General features: G+C 35.5%; 1 long non-coding RNA gene across 4 annotated transcripts in view; it reads right to left on the minus strand.

Moving 5' to 3' along the window:
- The window catches only part of LOC136851642 (uncharacterized), a 318,637-nt gene that overhangs the window by 106,570 nt on the left and 204,567 nt on the right, over nucleotides 1–7,500 (minus strand). For all 4 annotated transcript variants that reach the window (XR_010856938.1, XR_010856939.1, XR_010856936.1 and 1 more), the window contains exon 5: nucleotides 5,817–5,862. This is a non-coding gene — a long non-coding RNA (uncharacterized lncRNA). The remainder of the gene's footprint in view (nucleotides 1–5,816; nucleotides 5,863–7,500) is intronic.

The raw sequence follows: 7,500 nt of genomic DNA on the forward strand, positions 1-7,500 counted from the left end.
CCCAGCCAGAGGTTCTCTACAAATGAGAGAGGGAGAGAGAGAGAGAGACCATAATAGTTTGTATGATCACTTTTTATTAATAGTCTTGATATCGAGATAGATAGTTTCTTAGTCATGGTTTAAAAGAGTTTCTAACAGAAATCCAAGCATAATAATATTTTGAACCATCAAAGAAGATCCCAACCTTAGTTTCTGAATTTGGGGGTGACAGTGACGATACGCGATAACCGACTAAAATAGAGGTTCAGCCTTTGTCAGGAATTATGACATTCTTCTCTCTTCTCTTCTGATGAAAGGACTCTTGTCATTTGCAAAATCAGTTTCCTTTCAATTAAAATCAGTCAGTTATTCCTTCCTCTTTAAATTTCAATGAACACGGTGTTTATAAAGAATACTTTTCAATGACTGCATGGGAAGCGCAAGCGAAGGAATGCAATTATTAAGAAATTTTCAGTTCAAACACAATTTTTAGTTTCTTCCCTCTCTCCCCTTAACAAGATACAAATTAGTAGAGGTAATATCGTCCTAGAAATCATTTATGTTCCTCACACTATATATGTTGACTTGCTTATTCCTTATAAAGGATATACATGTCACATTTCTTGTTTTAATTTATCTGACATTCTGAAACATCTGTAAGAATGATTGAAATACTGGAAATAATTCACCATCGATTACCTCACTGCACATATGTTGCATATATATATATATATATATATATATATATATATATATATATATATATATATATATATATATAAATATATATAAATATATATATATATATATATACAGTATATATATATATAATATATATATATATATAAAAAAAATATATATATATATATATATATATATATATATATATATATATATATATATATATATATATATATATACATATATACATGTTTACGTGCAGGGCTTAACCCTCGCTCATAAAATGGTCACCTCCATGCAAACGAAGTGTAAATGGCGGACTGCTTTTCCCCCTACTGAAGTATTTCTCGATTTTTAACGAACCCATCCAAGTAAATCCCGTGATTCACGTGCGCTTCTCTCTCTCTCTCTCTCTCTCTCTCTCTCTCTCTCTCTCTCTCTCCATTCATCTCAGTAAACCTCCCTTTTGTTTCCCTAGTCGACCATTTTCCATGTCAGTGCCATCCATCGTTGGCATGCTTAGTCAAAATTTAGATTAGAAACTATTAATAACGGGTTTTTTGACTGGCCGCGCCGTCCATGTGCCGCCCGATTGGTTAGAGCAATCTTAAGCATTCGGGCGTGATATTGTAGCAAGTTAGGATATCTCGAAGGTGTCAAGTTATTGCCTTAATTCATGCTAGGCCTTTAGTTAACTCGACAGCTCTCTCTTTCAGAGGGATGCCTGTATCGTGTGTGACATAGTACAATCTGAACTCGATATATATATATATATATATATATATATATATATATATATATATATATATATATATATATATATATATATATATATATATAGAGAGAGAGAGAGAGAGAGAGAGAGAGAGAGAGAGAGAGAGAGACAGAGGGATACTTAAGTTTCCACGTACATATGGGTACGCTTGCATACCTGCTAAATATAGTTTCTGCTTAAAGGGAAAGCAAGAAGGGCGAGTCATTTCCATGTTTTTCATTGAACTGCCAAAAGAAGGATGAACAAAGTGTGTAGAGGACTTTCACAACATCAGTCGCCACAATCCACTAAAAAAAAAGCACATCCGCTGCACGTCAGATTCATTGACCAAATTGTTCCAGTAACCTCCACCTCCTAAGCACTCGATCGCTGCCTGGATATTAAAAGCCATCTCAGAAGCTTTTCCATTGTGACGTGCCCGAAAGCATTTCCGAATGTTCTTTCGCTTCCTCGGAAAACTTCAGAATTCTCACGCCCTTTCCAGCAAACTCTCCTCCGTTATCTCCATTCGACCAAACCAACTCAAAATCCTTGATCCATGATTTTCTGAGGCGTGGAAGATCTTGCCTTTGAATTTTATTGCTACAGGGAATCTACAAATATATTTCATTCATTAATATTTACCTTTTGCTATTTAAGTTTTTATGTAGTTGTTTATGCATGTATTATTATTTATCACACATACACACACACAATATATATATATATATATATATATATATATATATATATATATATATATATATATTATATATATATAATTATTATTATAAATATATATAATTATTATTATAAATATTCCTGTTCGACCTCTCTTCCTTGCTTCTTAATCGAATAATAAAAAAAAAATTTCCCTTTGTTAAAGTAAGAGGGCAGACAATGTACAGTAGGCTGTTTGCATGCGAAGAAGCGAGCGGGAAGCAGTGTTTTCAAATTAAATTCGCCAACGGGTGAGACTTTTAGCTTAGGGGGTCACAGAGGGATGCAGTTTTGCTAGGCTAGACCTTAGTTATTCTGTTCTTAAAACCCAATTTCCTCTCTTCCGTGTACTGGCGAGACTATTGTCATTTCAGGTCAAGCCCTGGGTAGGAGGAGTTTTCAAGCAAACAGCAAGACCTCCCCACCGTCACAAGAGACTCTCCATGCAGCTGCCACGGGACACGGATGGCCTGCGTTGTCCTCCAAGCGCTCCTCTGTTTTCCCGCCTTTGTTCAAAACGAGGAGAAAATTGTTATTCCAACGGAACACGGAATCTTATGCAACTGATCACTGCATTAGCCAACCTAGCGGTAAGCCTGATTGACAATTGCTCCCAGTTCTCGTTCCCTTCGACTGAAACTCTCATTCTCCCTTGTTCAAATTTTCCTCTCTTAAACAGTCACTGACTAAGTAATCCTAGTAAAACATATCTCTTTTATGAAGTCATCTATCAAGTACAATTACTGTTGTCTAGTGAAGTCAGATAACTCGTCCTCCATGGCGTTATAAGTGTTATTCTTAACTTAAGAAATCATCCCCTTGCGATTAAGTAATGACAAGTGAGAGTTTCTGTAATGCAAGATTGCTATCTGGATACATTTTTTCCAGAATTGTGTACGCCTTGTGCCTGAACAAAAATCCTCTTTCTTGGAGAAGAATCCGCATCCTCAGTACCAAGAAGCCTCAGTTTGACCTTTCAGTAAATGCCTGATAAAGCGTCTGAGAGACATAAGTCTGTTGCGTTCATTCTATGTAGCATTGAGGTTTGTCCTCAGTAGGGCTAATATGCTGAGCTGCTGTTAACTCCTGTAAATAATCCACTTCATTTTTATTTTACTTTTGTTGAAACTAGTGCTCCAGTAAGTTTGCTGAATTCATTCATGTGGTTCTGAATAAACCTCTAGTCTTTGTTAACTACTGTTAACTGGCGACCTGACCTATTCAATACCTATACTTTGGAGGAAATTTTAGCCTAAATTGACAGAATTACGTGGGTCTTAGGTAAAGCAAGGTAATATAAATCGAGGTAAGTGATTATTAAACTCATTAGCTGAATGACCCACGTAACAATACACGATTATATATATAAAATAGACAAAAATCCGTTGCCCTTAATAACTGACTCAACAGAAAGTGAAGACATGAGTCAGAGAGGCACGGTCACGTTTATCTTTACATTTCTATGAGAAATTCATCTTAACAAATATATTGTTTTTTACCTAGCGTTTAAAGAAGAAGAAGAAGAAGAAGAAGAAGAAGAAGAAGAAGAAGAAGAAGAAGAAGAAGAAGAAGGGGATTTCATTTCAGAACCCAAATGACCGAATCCCGATCAAGGGATGATATGATGGGTTTCTGGTGCCATAAAACTCTTTGCAACGACCGTGACTCATGACTTGATAAAACGAAGCTATTTGACCGGCAGAAGAGAGAGAGAGAGAGAGAGAGAGAGAGAGAGAGAGAGAGAGTCTGGTGGAGATTGGGGGAGGGCGAAGGGACGGGGAGATTTTGGCAAGCCAGGCACTCCTACTACCTTCTTTAGGAAAATATCAAAACTTGTTTCGAAACCTCAATTCAATTCTTTCCGGAAGTATTTCTCTTACACGAAGTAAATCCTTCCATTTCAATCCCCCTTCGCAGTCGAAGTCTGAGAAAGAGAGAACACGTGATTCTTTTTTGCACTGGGTGCATCCAGCGACTTATTAAATTCGTCTGTTACACGGTGGAAAAGCTAAACTAATAATGTATCAATCTACAAAAAACCACGTAGTGTTTAATAGAGCATAAAGATATTATATATGTATATATACACACACACACGCATATATATATTCATGAAGCTACAAATGTCGCTTAATATCAAATTCACGCTACCCAATCCATTTATCACTCATATAAATTCCCCTTCGGTGATAATTCTCCATCGGAGATATTCCCGAGGTAGCGTGAATTTGATATTAAACGACATTTGTAGCTTCATGATTGTATATAAATCACGGTGTGATAAAAATTTCATATATATATATATATATATATATATATATATATATATATATATATATATATATATATATATATATATATATATATATAAAAGCTTTTGCCCCATGGGAGAACATCTCCAGAAGATGGTACCCATCTAGTTTACAGAAAGTATTTTTAAGATGGGAAAGAAAGCCCCACACCCTATCTCAAATATGACTTATTAATTGGCAGTAGGCCTAATTAGTGTTATTAGAAGCTTTATGAACTAAAGCTGTTCCACTTTTCACGTCTTAGAGCGGTAGTAAAACATATTGCAACTTCGTCTTCTTCGACTTAGACGGGCTTCTGGATGTCGGCGATTCTGAATGAACGCTCTCTTTCTCTGCTGCTGAAAGAATGAGGAGTCGGAAGGGACTACTATAGGCGTCAAGATTCTTCCTCTCGATTATCTTTTTAACAGGAAGCACAGACTGACGCTTTAACAGCTTGAAAATTTTACTACAAACCTAACAGAATATCGCTAATCCATCAGTTATTCTATAAAGAGAATTTGTGCCAGAGTGTTGACTAAAGATACTTTTAGGAAAACACAATTGAAAGACCGTTTTTTTTTTTTTTTTGGTTAACAGTAACTTATACACACTGTTCTTACGTGCTTCAAAAATCACAGTAGATGCGCGTGACTTCAGTATAGGCTATACGCAAATACCACAGGAAATGACAGGCAGAAGCCGGTACTGCACTTCTGACTGTACTTACGTCTAAATTAGTTATTTAATTACCCGGTGGCATAAGAGGCCTTTATGCTACCGGATAATTAGATAACTGATTTAGACTTAAGGACTCCTTGTATAAGTTTGCTGTTCACAAAAAACCGGTCTTGAAATAAATTAAAAAACCTGAGATAAGATTATATTTTCCTAAACGTATCTTGGACTAACATTCTACCATAATACTGCGCGGAGAGTGGCTGTTTGGTGTGGCCACTGGTTCCCCTTTCTAGCCTTTCAAGATGAAACCTTTCTTTTATCATCATGGTGAAAAGTGAAGGGGTAAAATTCTACGTCAACATACAACGAGTAGAATGATAAAAAATCTCTTTTAATTTAGTTTTCATGCTCATAACTGCCCAATAACCTCGGGAAAGGTCACATTTAATGAAGAAATTTTGCCACTTCTGTGCATTATGAAAGACTTCTGACTATTACTGAGCGACCAAGGACGGTATAAGTGGCTTAAACATTACATTAATGGAAAGTTGGATTGCTTCCATTAAATCCATATACATTTGCATACACATCTTTTGTGATGTAGGGTTTGTGAAGAACCTAATCTGCAATACAAAATTCTTCTTGTATGCTTAAAACATTTTCCACTCAAAATTTTATGCAATACAACACATTAAGCACACAGTACTCACCACTCCACTGCATCTGCTTTCGTGGTCAAAGGGAGGATGCCCACACCTGATAAAAATAGACAATATATGAGTTAAAAACGTAACGTGTGGAAGGATTCCAGTAATCTATATAATAAATATATATATATATATATATATATATATATATATATATATATATATATATATATATATATATATATATATATATATATATATACATACACACACACACACACACACACACATATATATATATATATATATATATATATATATATATATATATATATATATATATATATATATATATATATATATACATCGTTGGAAGACGAAGTGGGACCACTGAGATTCACTTAGAACTGGAGCGAGCAAAAGTGCTGTATCTAAACGCATTCAATAACACACCAACGGAATCAGTACTAACATTGCAACAAAAAATAACTCATATAGAGAACACAGAAAAATAAACACTGGTTGAACCTCAGAAGTATGATTGTATTTGCAAACATCAGTGTAGTTATAAACTAGATTCATCTATTAAAGGGATTTTGAAGACACATTCCACCTATGAACTCCACAATATTCTTTAGAAGCATGAAAAAAATTCAGAGTCAATGGCTTCTGTGGGTTTGTTCCATATGAATAGGGTTCATCTTCTGAATAATAATAATAATTATGTCGGTAAACTTTCTATGCATGTAAATAGACCGCCTAATTATTTTAAGCTCCTTTCATTATGGTGATAATACCACTTTTACGTTCTGACTCACGCAGTTATATTTCCATATTGATTTTGTAAGGAATGTTGTTGAATGGTAATTAGTTATTGACTATCGCTATAACTAATATTGTACTCCTATTCTCATGGCCCTAGATCTTTTCATATTTACTTCGATTCTGATGGTTTGCCAGGTCTACATCCTGAGGGAGGGAAGCTGTCCCTTCGAAAGCTAGCCAAATCTTTGCTTCTTTTACTCTAAGGCATTTCCAAGCAAACCTCATACAATGGAACAGAAGATTAAAAAGAAGAATCGGTTTTACACACACCCACTGATAACAGGGGTCTATATACACAAACGCAGAGCTGTAAAGTTGAAGAATCTCCCAGGTCAAATTAGGTGACTGCTGACCCAGATTTATCTCTTTCAGTCTCCTTTAATGTCTTTTGCAGAAATGCGTTGCCGATGGCTTGGGAATTTCAAGACTCCTGGGAGATATTCATGGAGTTGGTTAATTTGATTAAGCTGGCTCTATCGTTTTGCTTTTGAACCGACGGCTGCTCTCAAAAACAATGCGTGACACATTCCAGTCGCTGCAATGGTTTATAACAAGTTAATTGGGATTCTTCTCTTTCTCCTCCTTTTTGAGAGAGAGAGAGAGAGAGAGAGAGAGAGAGAGAGAGAGAGAGAGAGAGAGAGAGAGAGAGAGAGAAATTAATGAATCAAACTGGATTTCCAGTGTCTTTCCGCTTGTCTGATGTGTCAAACCCAGCGGGAGACTTAAACAACTTGAGAATCTGTCGTTCTTCGGGAGAGTGAAGTAGCCTAAACTAGTCTCAGTATTGCTGCGTATTGTGTATGAGCTTGCTAATTTTGTTCTCGAATAAATTTATTTCTTTTCTCTTTTTTTGTTCAAATGTGTTTTTCATGAGTAACATTTTACTGTGAATCATAATCTGTTAGTAATCAATTTTAAATTC

This window comes from Macrobrachium rosenbergii, chromosome 23 (genome assembly GCF_040412425.1).
Source record: "Macrobrachium rosenbergii isolate ZJJX-2024 chromosome 23, ASM4041242v1, whole genome shotgun sequence".
Lineage (NCBI taxonomy): Eukaryota > Metazoa > Arthropoda > Malacostraca > Decapoda > Palaemonidae > Macrobrachium > Macrobrachium rosenbergii.